Genomic DNA, 22,867 nt, shown 5'->3' on the forward strand with positions numbered 1-22,867 from the left:
CATGAACCTGTTTATCCATCCAGGAACCTGAAGGTGCTCTGGGGACATTGCCTTTATTGCCTTGCACTAGTTTCAAGGCTCAGGTGTTGTAATGAGTTCTAAAATGTTGAAACAAAATAATCCTAGTCGACAATTTTATTACTAATTAAATCTACAAGAGTACATAGAATATTATAAAAAGCCAGCAAGGATGCTGGGAGCAGGGGGTACAACATAGCACAGGTCTAGAATCCACTAGTGAGGGACTGAGGGTATGGAACAATAGTAAAGCATGTGGGTAGTATTTATAAGACCCTATGTTCCACCCACAACACAAAGGAGGGGGGTGGTGTGCTGGAGAGATGGTTCAGTGTTCAAGACTATTTGCTGCTCTTACAGAGCTCAAGTTCCAGCATCCGTACTGGGTGACTCACAACCACCTGTAACTCTAGCTCCAGTGAATCTGATGCCATCTTCTGGCCTCCTTAGACACTTAGACACACACACACACACACACACACACACACACACACAGAGAGAGAGAAATACACACATAATAGTCATGTTATTACAGACCCCATATGAATTATTCAAAGTGATTTAGAGTGGCCAGACAGACCCCATATGAATTATTCAAAGTGATTTAGAGTGGCCAGACATTATGATACACACCTTTAATCCCAGCACTTGGAATGCAGAAGCAGTCGGATCTTGGTGAGTTCAGTTTGGTCTACATAATGAGTTCCAGGACAGCCAGGACTACATAATGGGACTCTGTTCCCACCACCCTCAAAATTACAGGTACTTCCTTAGGAGAAAAGAGTCAGTGGGATTGCCACTGAACACCAGCAAGAAAGACTTTGGGTAGCTCCATAGTCATGCAGGCAGGTGGGGCTGGGACTGGCTGCAACCTCAGGTCTCGAGTGCTGATATTCTGCTAATAGGACATGCAGAGCAAGCAGGGTGAGCCTGAGGGGCCGCAGGGTGAGTCTGGTTGTATCAGGAAGATGTCACTTAGAGTAGAACCTAGAATGCAGGCACATGTTCTCTACAAGAGAAACTGATGGAAGCAGCTAGGCTGGGCTGCCATGTGTCTGGGAGTCACTTGAATGTAGAAACTGAATGGAAAGAGGAAATAAAAAATAACATTTAGTGGACATATTTTACAGACTCCTGATTTCACAGAAAACAAGAAAGCACCAGTGCAGACACATGGAAGGACACAATGCCAATGAAACTGTCAGAGCCACAGAGCTTTGAGACAGGTTTCTCACCACACCCATCCTGCAGCACGACTTACCTGACATGAAGCTACCTTGGCTCCTTGCTGATGGAGTGCCTCCTTTTTATGACTTTTAAGTAAATGAGAGGCCATTCACTGGAGATAGGAAATGTCACCTATGAGTAGAAATTGAAAGCCACCTATGTCTGGCTACCCAGCTGTGAAACTATTAATGCTTCACTGTGACTCCTACCTCCCTGTGTATCTGTGTCTCTGCCTTTGGGTGCGCTGCCACCCACCTGCCTGCAACACTGGACATGTATGTATACTGACATGATGTAGGACTATCTCTCTTATAAGAGAAGATCGAATTATATTGTACTTTTTCCCCTTCCTTCCTCCCTTCCTTCCTTCCTTCCTTCCTTCCCTCCTTCCTTCCTTTGTTTTATTTTTTGAAAGAGGGTTTCTGCGTAGCTTTGGAGGCTGTCCTGAAACTCACTCTGTAGACCAGGCTGGCCTCAAACTCACAGAGATCTGCCTGGCTCTGCCTCCCAAGTCCTGGGAGCATCACCCCACTCAACTCGTACTTTCTTTTCTTTTTTTGTGTGTGTATAAGCGTGTATGTGTCTATGCATGTGTATGTGTGTGTATGTGTGTGTAGGGTGTGTATGTCTGTGTGTGTGTATAGTGTGTGTGGTGTGTGTATGTGTATGTGTGTGTATGGTGTGTTGTGTGTGTACATGTGTGTATGTGTGTGTAGGGTGTATATGTGTGTGTATGGTGTGTATGTTTGTGTATGGCGTGTATGTATGCCTATGGTGTGTGTGTGTGTGTGTGTGTGTGTGTGTGTGTGTGTGTGTGTACAGACATAAATGTGGAGGTCAGAGACTGATGTTAGGAATCTTCCTTGATTACTCTCCCACCTTGCTCCTTTTGAGGTAGGGTCTCTCAGTCAGACCCAGAACTCATAGAAACAATTAGTCTCACCAGCCAGCTTCCTTCAAGGATTCCTTGTCTTCCCCTTCTGAGCCTGGAATTACAGGCAGGCCTCCATGGGTACTCAGAATCCATGTGGGCTCTGGGGACCCAAACTCTGGTCCTTGCCTTTTATACCAAGGGTTTTAACCTCTGGGCTACATTCTCAGCCCCTAGATTGTATTTTGCAAACAGCCTATTCTTTCTTTAGTTGATCACAAGCATCTCTTTAATAATTATACTACACATTTTTCTCATCTTAATGTGAATATATTTATTAGACTATACCTTGCTCATGTGTCCAATCCTAATTTTGTATCATTTAATTCTTTTCAGACACTTCACTGTCAAAAACACTCCTGGGATGAATAACCTAATAGCTAATTCTATGCAAATGAGTGTAATTATTTCCTTAGTATTAGTTTCTAAATAACACTTTAAAAGGTTTTAACCAATACGTGATCACCTACCAATATGTCAGCCACGTTATGTCAAAGCACTCATTTCCCTAACTCTTTGCACCAAATGACAGCGCTAAACATTGTTGCCTCTCAACTTGGTGGAAGATGGTATCTGATTGTTTCAACATCACTGGTTACTAGTGAGGTAGAGCACTTTCTCATGAATTATTTATCAAGGTGTATTCCTTAAAGATTTATTTTTTATTTATGTGTATATGTATATGCCTATGTAAGTTTAGGTGCAACCATGTTCATGCAGGCACTGGAAAAGGCCAGAAAGTGTTGGATCCCCTGAAACTGGTGTTTGTAGGTGGTTATTAACCACCTGGTGTGGGTGCCAGGACACAAACTTGAACTCTCTGTAAGAGCAGCAATTGATTTTAATCGCTAAACCATCTCTGTAGCTCCAGCAAGTTGTATTTTTAATAAACTCATTTATTGATGAGACACAGGTAAATAACAAATAAACATGGCTCAGAAGAGAATCAGGAGGTGGAGATGTGTAGGAGACCACACATCCCTATTGATGCAGGGGTCAGCAGAAAATGGCCAGTCTCCTGGAAGTCGCCAGTGTGTTCCCTTCAGGCTGCTGTACCCATGTCTTTCCCAAAAAGGGGATGGGATTTCTGCATAAAGGGACCTTCACTTACCAAGTCTTGACTTCCCATTTCACAATGTTAGAATAGTGTGAAAGTGATGCTATGTTCTGATAGAAAATGTCCTTTGAATCTTGGATTTGAATCTTTTTCTGGGCTGCAGTGTGAAACATGACCCTTCCTTACTTTGTTGGGCAGTGTGGTGACTCCTTGTTTGTCCCACAATCAGCAGGGGACCCAGTGTTGTGTTTGATAGACTAGCTGGTCAGTGAGCCTCTGGGATCTTCCTGTTCCCACTGTCCTGGAGTTATAGACTCAGGCTTTATGCCCAGCCTAATTTATTCAACCATATCCAGCTTTTAAAGTGTGTGGTGAGAATCTTGATCCGGAATTCTCTGCTTGCAAAACAGGCACTTTTCCCACTGAGCCGTCCCTGGGTCCACCCCTTTTAAGTGTTAAGTCTTATGCTCATTCTCTAAAATTGAGTATTTTGAATTTTTATTTCCATATACTAGAATTTGGTATGTGTGTATGTGTGTATATGTGGTGTGTGTGTGTTTATCCTATACCTAAGTTTTTATCAAATATGGATATTACAAAATTTTCTCTACTTTGTGTCTTGTGTTTTCTATTCTTTTTATTATCTTCTTCCATCAAAAGAAGCTCATTTTATTCTGATAGGACTGTCAATCTTTTTCTTTATGATTGGCACCTAATACACCTACCTTCATTAACTAGTGTCTCTGAATTCCTTTCCTGTATTATCATGTGGAAGCCTTGTGTTGCTTCTCAAATCTACACTCTGCATGGGCTTGATTTTTGCACACAGCATGGTTTGTTTATTCATGTATTTATTTTACTATGCAGACATAGATAGGTGTCTTAGGGCTTCTATTGCTGTGAAGAGAGACCATGACCACAAGAACTCTTATAAAGGAAAATATTTAATTGGGGCTGGCTTACAGGTTTAGAGGTTTAGTCCATTGTCATCATTGCCAGAAGCATGGTGGCACAGAGTGAAGGCAGACATGGTGCTGGAGAAGGGGCTGAGAGTTCTACATCTGCATTGGTAGGCAGCAGGAAGAGAAAGAGAGACACTGGGTCTGGCTTGAGCATTTGAAACCTCAAAGCCCACCCCGAGTGACATACTTCCTTAAACAAATCCACACCTACCCCAACAAGTCCACACCTCCCATTAGTGCCACTCTCTGTGAGCCTCTAGGGGCCATTTTCATTCAAACCATGGTAGTAGGCTAGCACCAATTACTGGGAAAGTCGTATCTTCCACCATTTAAAAAATGTTTATTTACCAGGAGACAGAGGCAGGTGGATCTCCATGAGTTTGAGGTCAGCCTAGTCTACAGAGCAAGTGCCTGGAGAGGCTCCAAAGCTGCACAAAGAAACCCAGTCTCAAAAAAATTGAAAAAAATTTAGAGCCTGGAGAGACCACTCAACAGTTAAGAGCACTGGCTGTTCTTCCAGAGGAAGTTTGACTCCTAGCAGCCTCATAGTAACTCACAATTATCGGCAACTCTGCTTCCAGGGTAATTCAGTGCCCTCTTTTGGCCTTCAAGAGCACTGCACACATGGGGTACACAGATATGCATGAAGGCAAAACACCCATGCACATAAAATAAAGAGAAATAAATGCTTTGGAATTTTATTTATGTGAATGCATGCATGTATGTGTGATTGAGTAAGTATGTGAGAGAGAACATGCCATGGATCACATGTAGAGGCCAGAGGACAGACTGAAAGAGTCAGTTCTTTCTTTCTACTGTGTGAGTCCCAGAAACCAAACTCTCTGTATATTCATATGAGAGACAGGGCTAGAGAGACAGTTCATCAGTTAAGAACACTGGCTGCTCTTCCAGAAAACCCAAGTTCTATTTCCAGCTCCCACATGGTGGCTTGCAACCATCTGTAACTCAGTTCTGGGTATTCAATATCCTCTCTGGCCTCTGTAGGCACCAGGCATGCACATGGAGCACAGACATGCATGCAAGCAGACCACCCAAACCCATAAAATAACTAAAGATACCTTTTGTAAGAAAGACAATTCAAGGTTCTGAATATTGTTAGTTGCCTTCTTAAAAGGATCAACGCTTGTTCTTTATTTATATATTGACTTTGGGCACTGAGGATTGAGCCGCCAGGGTCACTTGTACTAAGTGTGTTCTGCCACTGAGCCACCCCCAGCCCAGGGTGATGTCTCACTTCCCAAAGTGGCTGGAGCAGATGGCGCAGTTGTGGGGGCAGAACTGATTGGAAGCCAGGCATTTCCAGCCCTGTGTGGGAAGGCTTAGATTATCAGTTTGTCTGCCCTTCTGTCAAACACTCTTTGGGTCCCAAACCCAGTCCCGGGGGTCCATTGGGCCTTCTCTCCTTGGAGGGTCTTAGCCGTTTTCCCCCACTCTGAGGAAGAATTAATATTTTCCACACCTCAGCCTCTTGCTTCTTTTCCTTTTAGCTTCTCGGCCTCTCTTTTCTTCTTAGCTTCTCGGCCTCAACAGATGACTTCTGAGACAGGTAGTGCCAAATGATATCTCACACAGTGTGGTTCTGTAGTTCTCCTTAAAGCAGAGGCCAGGAGACATCAAGTGGTCGTTTCATTTCTGTTGATGTGTCAAAACACCCTGAGCAAAAGCAACTTGGGAGAGTGTGCCATCCATCCTTGAGGAAAAGTCAAGGCAGGAGCTCTGGCATTTAGACACATTACATCCACAGTCAAGAACGAGATGAACAAATCCATCCTCACTTGCTTACTTGCTGCCTCCACACAGCTAGCTTTCTTCATTCTTGTACAGTTTGGGGCCCAGCTGAGAAACTGTGCCTTCCACATTCATTGTGCAAGGGTGGGTCTTCCTGTCTCAGTTAACGATTAAGACAGTCCCCCACAGACATCCCTGTAAACCAGCACAATCTAGATAATTCCTCAGCTGAGACTATCTTCCTAGGTAATTCTAGGTTGTGCAGAGCTGATAGCCAAAACTAATAACAATCTGGGGTCTTGTTATTGTATGGTTTTGGACCTAGTAAGTCTGCAAGGGAGTGAAATTCTGTATTCCTGACAGTTTTGGCGGAGCTGATGAAATGTCCTGTAGCTCTTTGAGTGGCAAGCATCCAAGTCACTGTAGCATTTGCTATTTGTACCATACAACCCACCATTAAAAAACGAACAAACACAACACAATGATTTGACTAGCACAAGCAAGGAACAACATATCCTCCACCTAACCTGCCACTTTGTAAGGCTGCAGAGAAGAGGGCCCATGAGAACCCTGACCTGATAATCCCTCTTCTCTCCCCATCTTGTGACAGGAGGAGGATCTAGAGGGAGCTTCTGACCCCTGAACCCCGTGGAATCTTTACAAAGACTCCTCATTAAGGAGAAAGTGGGAGAGTTGTACAGAAACCACACAGTTGTGTTAGAAGTGAGAACTGGCTGATTCTAAGACCCAGCAACTTACAAGGTTCTCTCTTACATGGGATGGGGTTGCTGGATGGGTAGGTCTGGAAGGCTCTGACAATTCCCCATGACTTGTCTATAGACCAAAGAATAAAATATATATTAGATCTTGCTTGCAATGAAGTAGGGTGGTCACTGGTTTAATCAATACCCACGAGGTATTGATTGATTGGCTGGGAAGGTGTCCAGGACTTTGTATGCAACTGTTTCATGCTCAGTGTACAGCCCTGGCTTGGAATGAACTTAGATGTAAAGATGGTTGTCAATATCCTTCAGAAAGAGAATGTCTAGAGTCGAGTGGTTTTCAGGAGGCTTCTCAAACTGACCTCTGTACTCTTCCAAAACACAAAACCTCAGTGACAACAAGGTGTTAGAAGAGAGTGGGACAACAGGAGTCTGAGTCACACAGCAGAAAAACCTTCACAGCCAAGTCTTGACTGCTGCTTGGAACCTGATGATATCTTTATATCAGAGTCTCAGTGCAGGCTCTGAGAATGGGCCTACCAGAGCCAGAATACCCACGGTCCAAGCTTGACTCCACTCTGGGCTGAGTAGCCTTAAGTTTCTTTCTGTTTTTATTGTTGTTGTTTGTTTGGTTTGGTTTTGGTTTTTCGAGACAGGGTTTCTTTGTGTAACAGCCATAGCTGTCCTAAAACTAGCTCTGTAGACCAGGGTAGCCTCGAACTCACAGAGATCCTCCTGCCTCTGCCTCCTGAGTGCTAGAATTAAAGGCATGCACCACCATCGCCCGGCAGTCCTAGGTTTCTTATGTCTCTGTGTAGTCACTGGTATCTATACAGAGCTCTCAGCACACCAAATGTCTAGTTTTATTTCTATTATTGTGATAGAATACCCGGACCCAAGCAATTTTAAAGGAGAAAGTGTCTATTGGTTTATTTGTTGAGGACCAGGTTGGCCTGGAACCTTTCCCTGAGAGCAGGATATATGGAGAAGGAACATAGTTCCTTGTCTGCCAGGAACATGCTTGGCAAGGCCAGGACCTTGGGGGAACTTCCGTTTTAGATCCTGAAAACTTAACTTTTCCTCCACTTGAAGGTCTGTGGTTATCAACCCCAAGGCTAAGCACTAGACCTGTGACTCATTTGAGGTATCCTGTGTTCCCTTTGTCAACATTGCATGATTAACTTCCTGCTGACATTGTTCCATGGTGTTATAGCTTCCTGCTGTTTCTGTTCCATCACCTCTGCAAACTGTATAAAATGCTGTGCTCCATAAACTTGCTGGATATAAGGCTTCAGCTTATTATGAGACCTCCTGGTCCTAACTTTCTTTTCTTTTCTATTTCTTATTTTTCTTTTTCTTTCTTTCTTTTTTCCGAGATAGGGTTTCTCTGTATTGTTTCTGGAGCCTGTCCTGGAACTCGCTCGGTAGACCAGGCTGGTCTCGAACTCAGAGATCTGCCTGCCTCTGCCTCCCGAGTGCTAGGATTAAAGACGTGTGCCACCAACGCCCGGCTGGTCCTAACTTTCTTATCTTCTTTATTTTCTCATCCCCAGTAGATCCTCCTCCTCCTCAGGACTCTGTCACTGAAGAACAATTGGCTGGTTTAGGTCAGCTTATAATTCCTAGTTACCATCCATCACTTCAGGGAAGTCAAGACAGGATCTTGAAGTAGCTGGTCACATCCATGGTCACCAGCAGACAAGGACACTGCCTACTTGGTCATCTGGAGTGAGCAGGCTCCTCCCATTACCATACTTTGAAGCACTTTTCTCTCTATGGCCTTAAAGATCAGACAGCATGTGTAGATGTACCCGAGTTTTGGTCTAACTTTGCTCTTACTTGTGATTCAGTGTCAAAGCAGAACACACATGCTCCTTCTTCCCACTTCTGCATGGACACCCATGCTTTACCCTGGAGTTCAAAGTTCTTTTTCCTTCTCCCCCTGCACTCAGGAGCGTGAGAGTTAAACAGATAAAGTGCAAACCATTAAGGTTGCTGTATAATTTTTCCAGAGTAAGTTTTACCGGGCAGGGGATCTTTCTTAATGACAGGATGCAGGGAGAGGTACAAGTCACAGCAGTATGATGAAGGAAAACAAGAAGACTGGGGGAGTCTGAGGCGACACACAGCTTCTGTGAGGAGTGGGAGCTGGTGTCAGAGGAAGTGCTGCACAGTCCCAGTTGAGAAAACCTCGATATAGCAGGAAGTAGTGAGAGTATCCAGGTTATGGCTGGCTGTGGCTCGAGATGGAGCCAGCTCTACAGGACCATAGGAAACATGGGGAGAAGCTGAGTTCTTGTTGTAAGGGTCATGGGAAGCCACTGAAGGTGTTGGGATGGAGGAAGATAGTGAACAACTTTTGGCCTCCATGAAGCAGAAAGACCAGGGATGTGTGTAACTGTGCCATTCCGTTCAGCCTGGGTGACTTATAAAGAAAACAGGTTTATCCTTGCTTGTATCCGGAGGTCAAAGTCAAGGTGCTGCATCTGGTGGCTTCTTAATGGCAGAGATGGCACAAGGTATGGTCTGATGGGAGACAATGAACATGGCTATGAAAAGAGAAACAGCTGAATAAATAATGGAACCCAACCAAACACTACCTGGCTGTTTAAGAAAAGCATCAGACTAAATATGCTGGCAAGGACGTAGGTACATTCTTTGGTGAAAGAAGCAGGGTAGAGGATATTGCACACAGCAGGACCAACTGAGGAAATTCTATGCTTTTAATACATTCTGTGTTGTTTTGTGCATTATCTTTTGTTCTTTGTTCATCCTGTACCTCACGAGACCCAGGTCTATAATTTTCCTGTGAGAGATGGTTGCCTTGGCAGTTAATTGCTTCCCTAATTTCTTTCTAAGTTTGAGCAGATGACCAAATCAGAAGGCAAAAGAACATGAAGACAGAATATGTTCATGCAGAAGGAAACATTATCGCAATTTTTTGGGGGGGGTTCCCGAGACAGGGTTTCTCTGTGTAGCTTTGGAGCCTATCCTGGCACTTGCTCTGTAGACCAGGCTGGCCTTGAACTCACAAAGATCCACCTGCCTCTGCCTCCTGAGTGCTGGGATTAAAGGCATGCGCCACCAATGCCCGGCCATTATGGTAATTTTAGCAAATACAAGGTGGTTTTGATGTGATCCATATACCTCACACTAAACCCAAGTTTTAAGGTAGATATTATAGTGCATACTGTAATTCCAGTGATTTCAGCATTTGGGAAGTGGAGGCAGTTTGGATCATAAGTTCCAGGTCATCCTGTCTTTAAAAAAAAAAAGCTAATAGAAACAAAACCCTACCAAAATATTTTAGTGGGAGAAGAGAGAAAAGGGAAAGGAAAGAGAAGATGACAGAAGGGGAAAAAGGAGGAAGAGGGGGAGAGAGAGAAGAGAGAGAGAGAGAGAAGAGAGAGAGAGAAGAGAGAGAGAGAGAGAGAGAGAGAAGGAGGAGGAGGAGGAGGAGGAGGAGGAGGAGGAGGAGGAGGAGGAGGAGGAGAAAAGAGACAAAGGGGAGGGAAGAGAAGAAGAGTGAGAGAAGGCAAGGATGAGAGGGAGAGGAGAGATAGAAGACGCTCATGGCTGATTCCCTTACAGTGTGTCAGGTGCAGAGCTGGGCTCCAGGACTCTGTGGGCATTTGCAGTGTGCCACACGTGAGCTCACAGTCGGTGCACAAAGGTGAGGCTCCAGTCTTCATACAGAGAGCTACAGGCTGTTTCTGTAAGGCACAGACCAAAGGAGCCTGTGGAGCCTGTGGACTTGAGAGGAGATCTAAAGAGTCAGCACATACTCTGGGCCCAGGGAGATGAGTGACAGGTGTGGGAGGAGCCGAAACAGCTGAGCAAGTGTCCATGGGAAGCTGGACATGACGTTCACCCTCTGCCGAGAGGTCAGCAGCCCCGAGCCTCCTGTGAATACCTGAGTTCCCTGCCCTTTGGCAGGCAGAGACTAGAAAGCATCTTGAAGTTTGTTCTCACTTCCCTAAGTTCAGGGGAGGGAGCAAAGCTGGTATCAACCCGTCAGTAACCTACGGCTTAGTCAGTGGGCAGGGAGAGCCTGGAGCAGGAGGCCAGACTTAGATGTATGAGCCTAGCCAGGGCCACATGGAATGTGAGGGAGTTCAGCTCCAGGGAGACAGTACCACGGACATCAGTCAACAGCTGGTGGTCAGGCAAGACTCTGCTTTCCAGGTAGGGGCAGGAACTTCTGTTTAGTAGAAAATCATGGAAGCCAGAGCCCACAGACAGACACAGTGGGCAACACCGACTAGATCTCATGAGAGTGTGCTTGGGCGAGGTGAGATCCTGCACCACTTGACTGACTGCAGGGCCAGCAGTGACTGTGGCCACTCTGGAGACTTTGGTAAAGACAGACCCAGCCTTGGGGAGGTTTATTCCTGACTTTCCAGGAGTCAGAGGCCAGGGGAACCATGTTGGAGCTTGGGGGAAGGGAAGAAAGATGTGCACTTTGCACCCAGGCTGTTGGGAGCAGGAAGGAAGAGGTCAGGGGGCCTTGATACCATTCTCAAGTTAGAGGTTGCCCTTCCATGAAGCATTTGTCAGCAGTCAAGGAAGGGACTCATAGAACCCCCACAAAGCTGCTACACGCAGGTGTAAGGAAACGGTGTGTGGGTGTGTATGGGGAGAGGCGTGACATGCAGGTAGTCCTGCTGGCAAGTGTCATCTCCCTGCGGGTTGTGTGGGTGGCACCCTATGGAGCACAGCACAGCCGGGCTTCTTTACCCAGTGGCCATTTAAGAGTGTCTACATGCGTGGTCTCAGCCCTTCAGTCTCCAGCATGGCCTAAGGCCACCAAAGCACACATTGTTAACATAAACTCCCTGGTGAGGCCTGACACTTCAGAATATAAAGTATCTGCTATCTGGGTGGCTATTCCAAGGCTTTGGAGCACATCTCCCTAGAGCTGTTTCAAACATATAGGGTTCATGCAATCTAGGCCTGCAGCTCTGAATCCATATTGGTGTGGATGCCACTACTGGTCAGAGTCTGGATATCTAAGAGGAATGACAGTCAGGAAAATAGGGATTTTTATTACCACCAAAATTCTACTTTGCCTAACTGCTCAATTCTGGCTTCTTGCAGCCTCTGGTAGTTCAACAACAGCTGGCGAGGCAGAAGCAGTCAATCTCTCACCTCTGTGTCACTGATCACCTCCAAGAACTGGAGGGAAGGCAGGAACCCAGCCTCTTTGATCAGTTATTCTGACTTCCCATCGAACTGCAGTGTTCCTGGGCAGACTCTGAAAGGACACATATGGTGATCTGCGGGCTGCCTCCAAGGTGCATCTCAGAACTTGCTGCTTAGAGCACAGATGGTGCTCCAGATATTTCACTCTCCCTGCCTTGCAGTTGCTGTAGAATGAGGCTGCTCTCACCCTGTCCCGTGGTCTGCTGTCCTTTCTCAGTAACCCCCATCACCATCAAACAATGCTTATTCTAGCAATGTCTAGAAACCCTAGACATTCCTATGGGCCTCAGAATTTTATCAAACTGCTTCTCCGTGCAGCCTCCTAAAGATAGTCCGGCAGGGGGCTGGAGAGATGGCTCAGTGGTGTCTTAGCTAGGGTTCCTATTGCTGTGAAGAGACACCATGACTACAGCAACTCTTATAAAGGAAAACATTTAATTAGGGGTGGCTTACAGTTTCAGAGGTTTAGCCCATCGTGCCAGGACACAGCGGTGTGCAGGCAGACATGGTGTTGGAGAAGAAGCTGAGAGTTATACATCTTGATCTGCAGACAGCAGAAGGAGTCTGTCCCATTAGGCATGGCTTGAGTATATATCAGACCTTAAAGCCTGTTTCCACAGTGACACACTTCCACCAACAAGGCCACACCTACTCCAACAAAGCCACACCTCCTAATAGTGTCACTCCCTGTGGCTAAGCATTCAAAGACCTCAGTCCACAGTGGTTATATCCAAACCACCACAAGTGGGAAACTTGGTGTACTGGTTTGAACCTGAGTTTGATTACCAGATTCCAGTAACTTGGAGATTCAACACCTCTGGTGTTTTCAGGCACAAGCACTCACGTGCACTGCTCACATTCAAACACACACATATTTGTAATTGAGAACAAAATAAATCTTTTTTTTAATCTTAAAAAAGTGACAACTTGGCAGAGAGGTTAGGTACTTTCCCTGTGAATGTTTTAAGTGCATTTGAACAAAACAAACGGTTGTCTGTCTGTCTGTTTTCTTGTTTGCTTTGAGACAGGGTTTCAAATACCTCAGGCTGGCCTTGAAATGTAGCAGCCACTGGAGCTGGCTTTCTTTGGGTTTTTTACATCCCAGGTAAAGCCCTCCACTCTGTTGACTTTGAGTGTAACACAGAATGACCCAGAGAATGACTCAAACTCATTATGTTGGCAAGGATGACCTTGATTCCTGATCCTCTTGCCTCTGCTGACCCAGTACTGGGACCACAGGCATAAGCCATCATACCCAACTTCAATAAATAAGGTTAGACAGAATCGAAAGCAGCTATGCCCTTCCTGCTGTAGGGATACACTTTGGGATGAGATCATTTTCAGTCACCTCCGACATTTCCATGGCTGCCATTCATAGGTCTCCTCTTTTAGGGGAGATGGAGTATGGGTCTGAAAACAGCTTCAGGCAGCAGTGTCTTTTGGTCGGGGTCTTTTTGTCTCTATCAGATCACGTCTCCCCTGCAGCTTTCAGCAAAGTCCATCCTATGCTCACTGGTGTTCCACCACTCACATCAGTCCAGTGAGCTATTTAACACCTTTTGGGAACTTCCTATGCTCACTTATCACTAAGAGCTTTGAAAGTCAAACAGAGTCCCCAGTAATAAGAGCTTACTTTGGGGGGGGGTGGCTGAGTCATTCTGTGCTCAGTGGACTGAGGCTAGATCCCAGACTCAAAGCCAGTAGAGTGGAGGTCTTTAACTGGGGTACCCTCAGACTCCCAGAGACAGCCAGATTCAGTGGTTCTTGAAGTGTTCCTTATTCCTGGCAGTCAACTCCACAACAGAGCCTTGTTTTGAGCCTGTGTTTACTGCACATGAAGATAGGGTATCCTGGATCCCAGCAGGATCCTCAGGCAGATTGTGTTGTGCATTGCTTGCTGAATTTGCCAGTCTCTGCTAAGATTTCTTCTCACCAGGGTTTTATATGTGGAAAGACAAGAGTCAGAGCAACCTGTACTTTTGAGAGGGCAATGACCCCACGGCAATCTTCCAACTCACTCTGTGCAACATGGAGCACCGGGCATAGGAGAGCCACACCCAACAGACCTCTTGAGGCAGGCTTTCCAGAACCTGGAAAAACTAACACATCTTGTAGATGTGCCAGAGAACAATGGTATGCAGAACTGTTTGATTGGCCTGAAAATAAGTCTCTGTATGGTATGTAGTATATGTGTATATGTGGTATGGTATATGACTTTTGCATATGTATGAGATATATGTATGAGTATGTGTGCGGTGTGTAATGTATGTGAGTGGTGCTGTAGGAGGAATGTGGTGGTATGTAGTATATCGGTGTATGCGATGTGTTTGTGTGTGTGTGTGTGTGTCAGAGAGAGAGAGAGGAGGGAGAGAGAGAGAGAGACAGAGAGACAGAGAGAGACAGAGAGAGAGAGAGAGAGAGAGGAGAGAGAGAGGAGAGAGATCCAACTCCTGGTCCTGCCCTTCATTGCCATTTTTTTCTTTTTTATTTATTTATTTATTTATTTATTTATTTATTTATTTATTTATTTTTTGGTTTTTACGAGACAGGGTTTCTCTGTATTATTTTGGAGGCTATTGGTCCAGCCCAGCCTCGAACTCATAGAGATCTGCCTGCCTCTGCCTCCCGAGTGCTGGGATTAAAGGTGTGCGCCACCACCGCCTGGCCATTGCCATTATTAATACATGAGTTATGCTATACAGTCTACAACTAGATGCACTTCATCCTCAGGGTGACCCTATCGTAAAAAGAGATCGAGACATAGAAACATCCGTTGCCCCAGAAACCATCCTGTTGCTCTTCCCAACTAAGACCTCTGTGTACAGTTGGTCGTCATCACAGACCAGTCTGCTCTCAGTCTCACACAAGGGACTCATGCTCTTGGGACAGCGGCTCTGGCTTCTGTCATTAACAAGCTATGGGCATCATCCATGTTACAGGAGGCAGTAGTCTTGAAACGATCTCTTGGTCCCTCCTCATTACAGCCTCAACATCAGGAACGAGGGTCTGGGGAGATGACTCTGTGAATACAGTGCTTGTTGTGCAAGCCTGAGGACCCAAGTTCAGTCCCCAGCACATATTAAAAAACTAGGTATGGCTGTACTCTCCTGTAACTGGCATGGGGCAGTGACAGGCAGATCCTAGAGGCGTGCATCCCAGAGACTTGCTGACCTGGCAGCATACCTGAAAAACAGTGAGCTCTGGGTTTGGTTAGAGAACTTATCTCAAGGAAATAAGGAGGAGAGTGATGGGGGAGGACATCTTACATCCTTGGGCTTCTGCATGGGTATAGACATGCCCTCCTAAATATGCACTGCACATACATACACCTCCCCACAAATATACACTGTACCTGCACCGCTCCCACAAATATACCCCCACAAAAATGTACACTGCACATGCATAACCCACACACAAATGCACACTGTATATACACATACATATAAATGTACACACTCCCGCACAGAAATGCACACTGCACGTGCACAGCCACCCACACACACCCACACAGAGCAGGAAAGAGGTAGCATTCGGAGCAGCTCTGTGAACATGTTCCCTGCTCAGATGCAGCTTTTGGGATCCATTTGTCCATAAATAGCCACCATGCTTTTAAGAACCGGCTCTGTGACAGATGAGTTAAGTACAGTCCTATAAGCTTGGAAGCAAAACTGCAGCCTTTTCTTCATAAATATTTTAACACTTTTATTAAGTGTTTAATTTGGCATATTCTTTGTTGAGAAGTCACTGTAACTATGAAGTCTTTGGGATGTCTTTATAAAACTTGGGACGTGCACAGTCCTTGCTCCTTCTGCTATGCTGGAGACAAAATGTGTGTAAGGCAGAGAGGCAAGTTCAAGGTTATTCACCATTTCTTGAACCACAGATGCTCAGCAGGCGTTGATTAGCTGTTCAGTGGCTACTAGGTCAATTCTTGTGACTGAGACAGAAAGGACAGTGTGGTGGCCACCCTCCGTGGGTTCAGAAGCAAATCCAGTCAGCTATCACTTGGTGAAGATATACCCTGAGGAATGTGCCCTTAGGCTGTTTTTATGATGTATTAACGAAGTACACTTACCCAAACCTAGGTAGTAAAGCCTGCTGTAGCCTTTCCCTCCATCATGCAGACAGTCGCAGCACCTTGGACACAGGATACAGCCTCCCAGGCTCCTTGGCTCCGTGTTTCAGTCTGCCAGCTCCCTCAGTCCCACAGTGCACCCAGTAGTTCCTTGGCTACAATCCTGGACAGCCTGTTGCTGCAGGGGCTCTACTACAATGGTATTTGCATATCTAAACAGACAAAAGACAGTAAAAAATTTAGATCATAGGATTTTTTCAGCTCCATTATTGTTATTAGAAACATCACTATACGGCATCTGCTGGTGGGATTTCAAACTGCCACCCTATTCAGTGCTGTGACTCACTCTAAGTTGCTTAAAGGTGGCCCCGACTTCAAGCAATGCCATAGTCTGTGTTCCTGGTCTCCAACAAGATATGGAACAGTGGGTCTGGGACAGGACCACAAAGATTCTGGTAGTGAACCTGTCTCCCAGGAGGGTCCAAGATGCCTGCTTTACTCAAAGAAGGCACTGTGTCAATGTTTGCTGACTTAATGAGTGATGGAGGAAACAGTGGTCCTGATTTGCTATTAGCTCAGAGAGTAGAGGCTTGGACAGGACCTGTGACTGGCCTCTTGCCCTCTTCTGTATCCTTTCTTTCTCCTCTCCCCTCCTTTCACACATCAACTTTCCCATCCCTCTGACTCAAGAAATAGAATCCAGGATATCCTGCAAGCAGGCAAGCTCTCTACCCTTGAGCATTACCACAGCCCACTCTTGCTGCTTTCTTTTTTTTCTGAGACAGGGTTTCTCTGTATTGTTTTGAAGGCTGTCCTGGAACTCACTCTGTAGACCAGGCTGGCCTTGAACTCACAGAGATCTGCCTGCTTCTGCCTCCCGAGTGCTGGGATCAAATGCCCGGCTCCTTGCTGCTTTTTAACCTGTGACACAGAGAGAGCCGTGTTCCCCAGCAGAAGAGCAGATAAGACTGAACCTGTATTCTTGGTGGGACTCTGCCCAACACTGATTCTTTGTAGGTGCTCAGGAGTAGATGTCAGTATGGGAAGAAGAAGAAGATCCTATCTTCATCCTGTCTTCTGACCCAATAAACCTAGTGGTCCCTCTGGGGGGCTGGCTCTAAGATTCCTAGTGATGCCAAACCTATGCATGCTATGCTACTCAGTGTTCTATTGCTGTGAAGAGACACCATGGGCACAGCAACCTTTAGAAAAGAAAGCATTTAACTGGGGCCTGGCTTACAGTTTCAGTGATTTACTCCAATATTGTCATGGCAGAGATCATGGCAGCATGTAGCCAGACATGGTGCTGGAAAAGTAGCTGAGAGTTCTACATCTGGATCCACAGGCAGCAGGAAGAAAGGGACACCGGTACCTGGCTTGGGCTTTTGAACCCTCGAAGTCTACCCCGAGTGACACACTTCCTCCTAATCCTTTTAAACAGCTCCACTCCTTGTTGACTAAGCATTCAAATATATGAGCCTATTGGGGCCATTCTTATACAAACCACCACAGGTGTTCAAGCCCCTTCTATGAAGTGACCACACGAACCTCTCCCACCTTCCAACCTGTTGACAAGCATGAACAATACTGTAATGCGTACAGAAGTAGATCCCAGGACAAACCCCAGACCCTCCACTGAGGATCAAGGGACACTCTGAGTCAGGCCTGTGAAAATGTCAAGCCCAGGGCTCAACTCTAGCTTCATGAACCCCTCCAGATCCTCCTTTAAACAGACACTGTTTCCTGGGTCAGAAAGTCACTGGGGTCCCTGAGTCCTGGATCCCAGCAAGCCTTGTTCCCCATGTCCCTTAGCTTTGAGAAGCTGGGCCTGAGGCCCTCTCCACTCCCTCCACCCCCATACTGCTTGTGCCACTATTGAAGTCGAGGCCTCAGCATTTTTGTTCAGCTGTCGTGAACATGGGCCTTTCCTATTCTTGTTCTGCTGCGTTCAATGTTCGGTCTCACTTGGACCGTTTATAGTCACTCTGAAAGGCGCCATCACTCCATTCCCCAGGAAAGTGGAACACAGAAGCATTAAAGAGCCCTTTCAAAGAAAAATGTCCTCTCACAGGATCATGAGGTCAATTCTTTCCCATGGGCCAGCCAAAAATAAGCCTCCTAGCTCCTCCGAGAAGACCATTCCGCCTCTGCCTAACTGCCACCTGCCAGGCAGAAGAGACAGAGCAAGCCACATGCCACTTTGTCAGGGACGCAACAAGGTCAGTCCTAATTGTCCAATCCATGAAAACCCCAATACGGTTTGCTGGAAAATGTGCTTCTGATGGAAGCAGGCTGAGCCGAGGGGGGTAGCTAGATGAAAGACAATCAGTCCCCATTCTAGCACTCGCAGTTAGTAGCCCTGGATACGCTAGGCAGCAACAAAGCTTACCTTACATTCATCCTCTTTAACCAGACGTGGAATTTGCCAGAAATCTCTAGCAAAACACTGTGAGTGCATTGAGCTCCCCGGCCCAGAGCCAAAGAGTGCAGTGGGTACCTGGAGACTTTGGGGTACAGTGTGCAGGACTTTTCCTTTAGGGTCTCCCTCTCCTTTCTCAAGTGATGGCTGCTGACTGTTCATTTACCACCAGCAGTAAGTGCTGAAGCGCCAAAAGGCTGCTCCATAACCCACCAGATGCTGATTGGGTCCAAGTCTGCTCTCTCCAACCTCTACCTCGCCTCTCCCTGAGGACCAGGCTTTATGGTTCCTGCCCTGGGCCACCAGTCTTTTCTAAACCCATTAGTCCTATATTTTGTCAAGGTAATGAAACAGCTGAGGCGTTTGTGTAGTTCTATACAAAGATGGCATTTGTGCAGCTCTTGGCGTGAGGGTTTAAAAGCATGACGCCATGTAGCAGGGCTCTGGTAAGGATCTCTTGGCAGATGGTGACACAGGGAGGGAGTACAGGAAGAAGAGATCACATTTGGAGACAGGAAGCCAGAGAGAGACTCAAGTGTCAGTCTCACTCCTTGAGGTGCCACCGAATGGTGACTCTGAGCCACTGTGCCTGGGGCAGCTCTCTGCCATGTTAGATAAGCAGAGTGGTGACGGAGTTTCCCCATCAACTGTTTGCCGTCTCCATGACATGTGGGGATAATGTACATGTTTAATTACCGGCATCTTATATTTGAGGAAATCCCATTATGGCTTGTCTTATTTCACAGGGCTGCTGTGAGAATTAAATCTCTGCACTAATATAGTCTTTCCTTACTCTCAGGATCTGTGAGTGCGAGCAAATCCCGCTGCAGGAGAAGTCTACGGCTTTGTTCTCCTACCCACCCCCTTCCAGTGTCTCTTCCTGCTTTTCCTTCCTGATGCCGAGGGTCCCAGCCTTCCCTCCTCCTGATATTACATTTTCTTCCCCTTGTGTGCTTTTCCTTTTCTTGGTGAAAAGGGAGGATGTCAGAGGCAACAGTGTGAGGCTTCCGAATAAAGCCACGTTTCCTTCAGACGTCTAAACTCGGTTGACACAAGCCCTCTTTGTTCACGTGGAAACCGCCACCTTCTCGAGATCCCTGGTGCTTATGTGTGCCTTGTTCAGTTGGAGCGAGTCCCTGTGTTCTTCCTCGGTGACCTTGTGATCTTACAGTACAGAACCTGTAGCTCTGCTCCATATTCCTCTGACAGACAGCATAGCCAAGTGAGGCTGCATCTCCAGACTCTGCTGACTTTGGGGTTCTGTGTGACACTGCCTATCTCCCCCAAGAAACCTGAACTCATCACGACAGCGAGGGCTTGAGAAAGTGTGGCAGGCTTTGTGTAACCCAGCACAATGGGTCTGGAGGGATAAGCATCCACAAGGACAAGCCTACTGTACCGCAGCTGAACTTCATCCATAGTTACATATGGCCAAATGGCTTTTCTTATTTATTTTTGTTGAGATTTTACAAAATTAGATGAGGGTGTGGTGGCACATGCCTTTAATCCCAGCACTTGGAAGGCAGAGGTAGATGGGATCTCTGAGAGTTCAAGGCCAGCCTTGTCTACATATCCAGTTTCAGTCCAGCCAGGGCCACATAGTAAGTCCCTGTTTTGTTTTGTTTTGTTTTGTTTTAAAGAAAAAAGATGTGTATAAGTGTGTAGATTTGTGCACGTAAGTGCAGTGGCTTATGCAGTCACAAAGGGTATCAGATTTCCCTGGAGCTAGAGTTAAAGATGTTGTGAGTGGCCCAACACAGGTGCTGGGAACTAAATCAGGTTTTTTGCAAGAGCTGTTTGCATTCTTAGTTGCTGAGCCATCTTTCCAATCCCTTTCTTAGTTTTTAAACCTGCCTTTTCAAAGAGTATTTCTTTAACTGAGGTCTGGGACTGGAGTTCAGATGGTAGAATGTTTGATTAGCATGCAGGAAGCCTTGGATATGATCCCAGAACTACACAAACTAGACATGATAGTGCAGATCAGAAACCCTAGTGTTCAGGAGATAGAGGCAGAAGTTTAACATCATCTTCAGGTATGCAGCAAGTTTGAGGCCAGCCTAGGCTACACGAAACCCTGTCTCAAAAATATTTATTGAATTATAATAGATTTATCATGATGCACACATAGTATTGTACACAGCTTGACAAGCCCTATGCCAGGGCCACTGGGTTAAATACTAGCCATTTCAACAGCCAGATGCCAACTGGCCCAGACTTGTCACAGGCCAGCAAGTATGACCTCTGTGTTGCTGCTTCTCACATGGGAACTCATCTCTTTTCTTTCTCACTCTCCATCATGTTGTGAGATTACCCATGTGATGTGTGACACAGCCTGCTCTTCACACTCCGTGTGTCCTACTGTGAGACCCAGTGCTGGTGTACATCTAAGTGGTTTCCAGGTCTGGGGCATGGTGGACAAATTGCTCTGAGCTCTCACACACACAGCTTGGTGCACTTGGTTTGCATTTCTGTTGATCCCCCACCTGTAAATGCAAGTTCAACCCTACTAAACATTGCCAGGGTTCCCACATGACCACACCAGTGGACACATCATCCCACTTTGGGAGAACACTCCCATCCCCACCCTCACCATGGAGGACTTCCTGTTTTCCATCTGTTTCCAGTTAGCAAAAGACAGTTTTCTTGCACTGATCACTGAGTCCAAGTCAGAGACTCCACTAAGTGTCCCATGGGTCCTTACATTAAACCTCCTAGGAAGCCATCCTCGTTTTCAGTAAGGTAGCTGTTTTCACCTATCCTGAACTATGTGATCAGAAGTTGATCCCTCCCTGGCATTTGACTAGATGGTCAAAGCATCACTGCTCTAGGACAAATTCTAGCTACGATTCCCAAGTACAGCTCTTGGTGCATCTGTGGGTCAGACTAGTAAATTAAGTATTGAATCTGAGGAGGTCCTTGGAGCTCCCAGATTTATAGCTGGTGGTTAGGTAAAGCCAGAGTCTAAGACTGTACCTGGAGCGGGAACAGTCTTACAGAGGATAGAACTTTAACTAGCCCACCTGCTATGGAGGTCAGAGAGTTTAGAGTAAACCTGACTGCCTTTACCACTGAGTCAGTGGACACCACTGAGTACCAGTGGATACATATCATGCTGATGGGAACCAATGATATAGTCAGCACTCCTCCCCAAGGGCCTTAGTAGATGGGAGTCCAGACACCCACAGTGCTCTCTGGGAAGGAAAGTCACTGTTTCTGAGTTTGCCAGGTAGTGACCAGCCAGAATATGGACCATATGTGGGCAGGGTTGCAGTCACTTCCAGGAGTCTGGTAACCTGTTCCTCCTCAGAGATCCTTCCCTTGGGTTTTGGACAGGTGTCCTCTTGTGGGTTATTTCAGTCACATTTTCACTGTGAAGTAGAGCAGGTCAGGAGGAGGTCCTCAGGATGGCTGTTTGCTCCATCACCCTTTGTACCATGGTCACACAGGAAACTGGTGCTCTCAGAGCCTAAGCCCCAGTCTAGAAAATATGTTAAGAATGAGTGCAAGTGTCACATTATAACTGGTTTTTAAGTGTGTGTGTGTGTGTGCACACCAAAGGATAGCCTCAAATGTCATCCTCAAGAACACTACCCATCTCCTTTGATACACCTCTCATTGGCCTGGAGCTCACCAAGTAGGCTACATTGGCTAGCCAGTGGATCCCAGGGATCTTTCTGCCTCCACTTTCCTGGTGCTAGGATCACTGCCTGGATTTTCTAGGGAGATCTCAGGTCTTCATGCTTGCAAGTCAAGCCCCTTACTAAGGGAGCCATCTCCCAGTTCCGAGTTACCGCATCACACATAAAGAGGTCACAGGGAGATGATGATAAGGAAGAGACACAGTAGTTAAGGCTGTGTGAAGATGGCCCCACTCCCAGCTCAGGGAGAACAGCTGAGCATTTGGGAACAGAGGCACCCTAAATAGAGACAAGATTTCACACCTTTGTGCTACAGATTTTCAGATGAAGGTCTAGAAAGGACTTGCCATAGCAAATAGTCTTCCTGGAATTATTTTTCAAAGCCTGTTGGATTGAACCCTGAGGCCTCTGCTTTCTCTGCAGTTAATTTCCCCCCTACAGCCTCAAGAGACTCATGAGTGCCTGGATAGGAAGGCTGTGGGTCACTAAAGACTGGAGCTTTGAGGGTTCCCACTGTCACAGAAAATTTAGTCACTGAAACATCTCTAGCCCTGTAATACCATGTTTATCATATGGATCACATACACACACACACACACACACACACACACACACACCTTGGAAGGCTACAGGGCAGACACCAAGTCATGAAGGAGTTTTGCTGTAATAGATTAGGAGCTGAACACCTGACTTTATTTCTTACAAATATAGTCACCATCACTCTCACCATCCTGGGCTCAAGAGTCATTGTCTCTAAACTGAGTTGTGGAGACAGATGGCCTTTAAGGTCCATTTGACTTGAACTCACAAAGATCCACCTGCCTCTGCCTCCCGTCTCCCATGTGCTGGTATTAAAGGCATGGGCCA

General features: G+C 46.2%; 1 long non-coding RNA gene across 2 annotated transcripts in view; it reads right to left on the reverse strand.

Annotated features, from left to right (window-relative positions):
- Positions 1–8,174: 8,174 nt before the first annotated feature.
- LOC121143473 overlaps positions 8,175–22,867 on the reverse strand; it is a 34,735-nt gene continuing 20,042 nt past the window's right edge. Inside the window, exons 5-6 of one of the 2 annotated variants that reach the window (XR_005880662.1) lie at positions 15,944–16,155; positions 8,175–9,215 (exon numbers count right to left, since the gene is read on the reverse strand). This is a non-coding gene — a long non-coding RNA (uncharacterized LOC121143473). Of the gene's footprint in view, positions 9,216–15,943; positions 16,156–20,434; positions 21,841–22,867 lie in introns of those variants that run through there. The other variant, XR_005880663.1, reaches the window with a different exon arrangement.

Source organism: Mesocricetus auratus, unplaced genomic scaffold (genome assembly GCF_017639785.1).
Source record: "Mesocricetus auratus isolate SY011 unplaced genomic scaffold, BCM_Maur_2.0 Super-Scaffold_100013, whole genome shotgun sequence".
Lineage (NCBI taxonomy): Eukaryota > Metazoa > Chordata > Mammalia > Rodentia > Cricetidae > Mesocricetus > Mesocricetus auratus.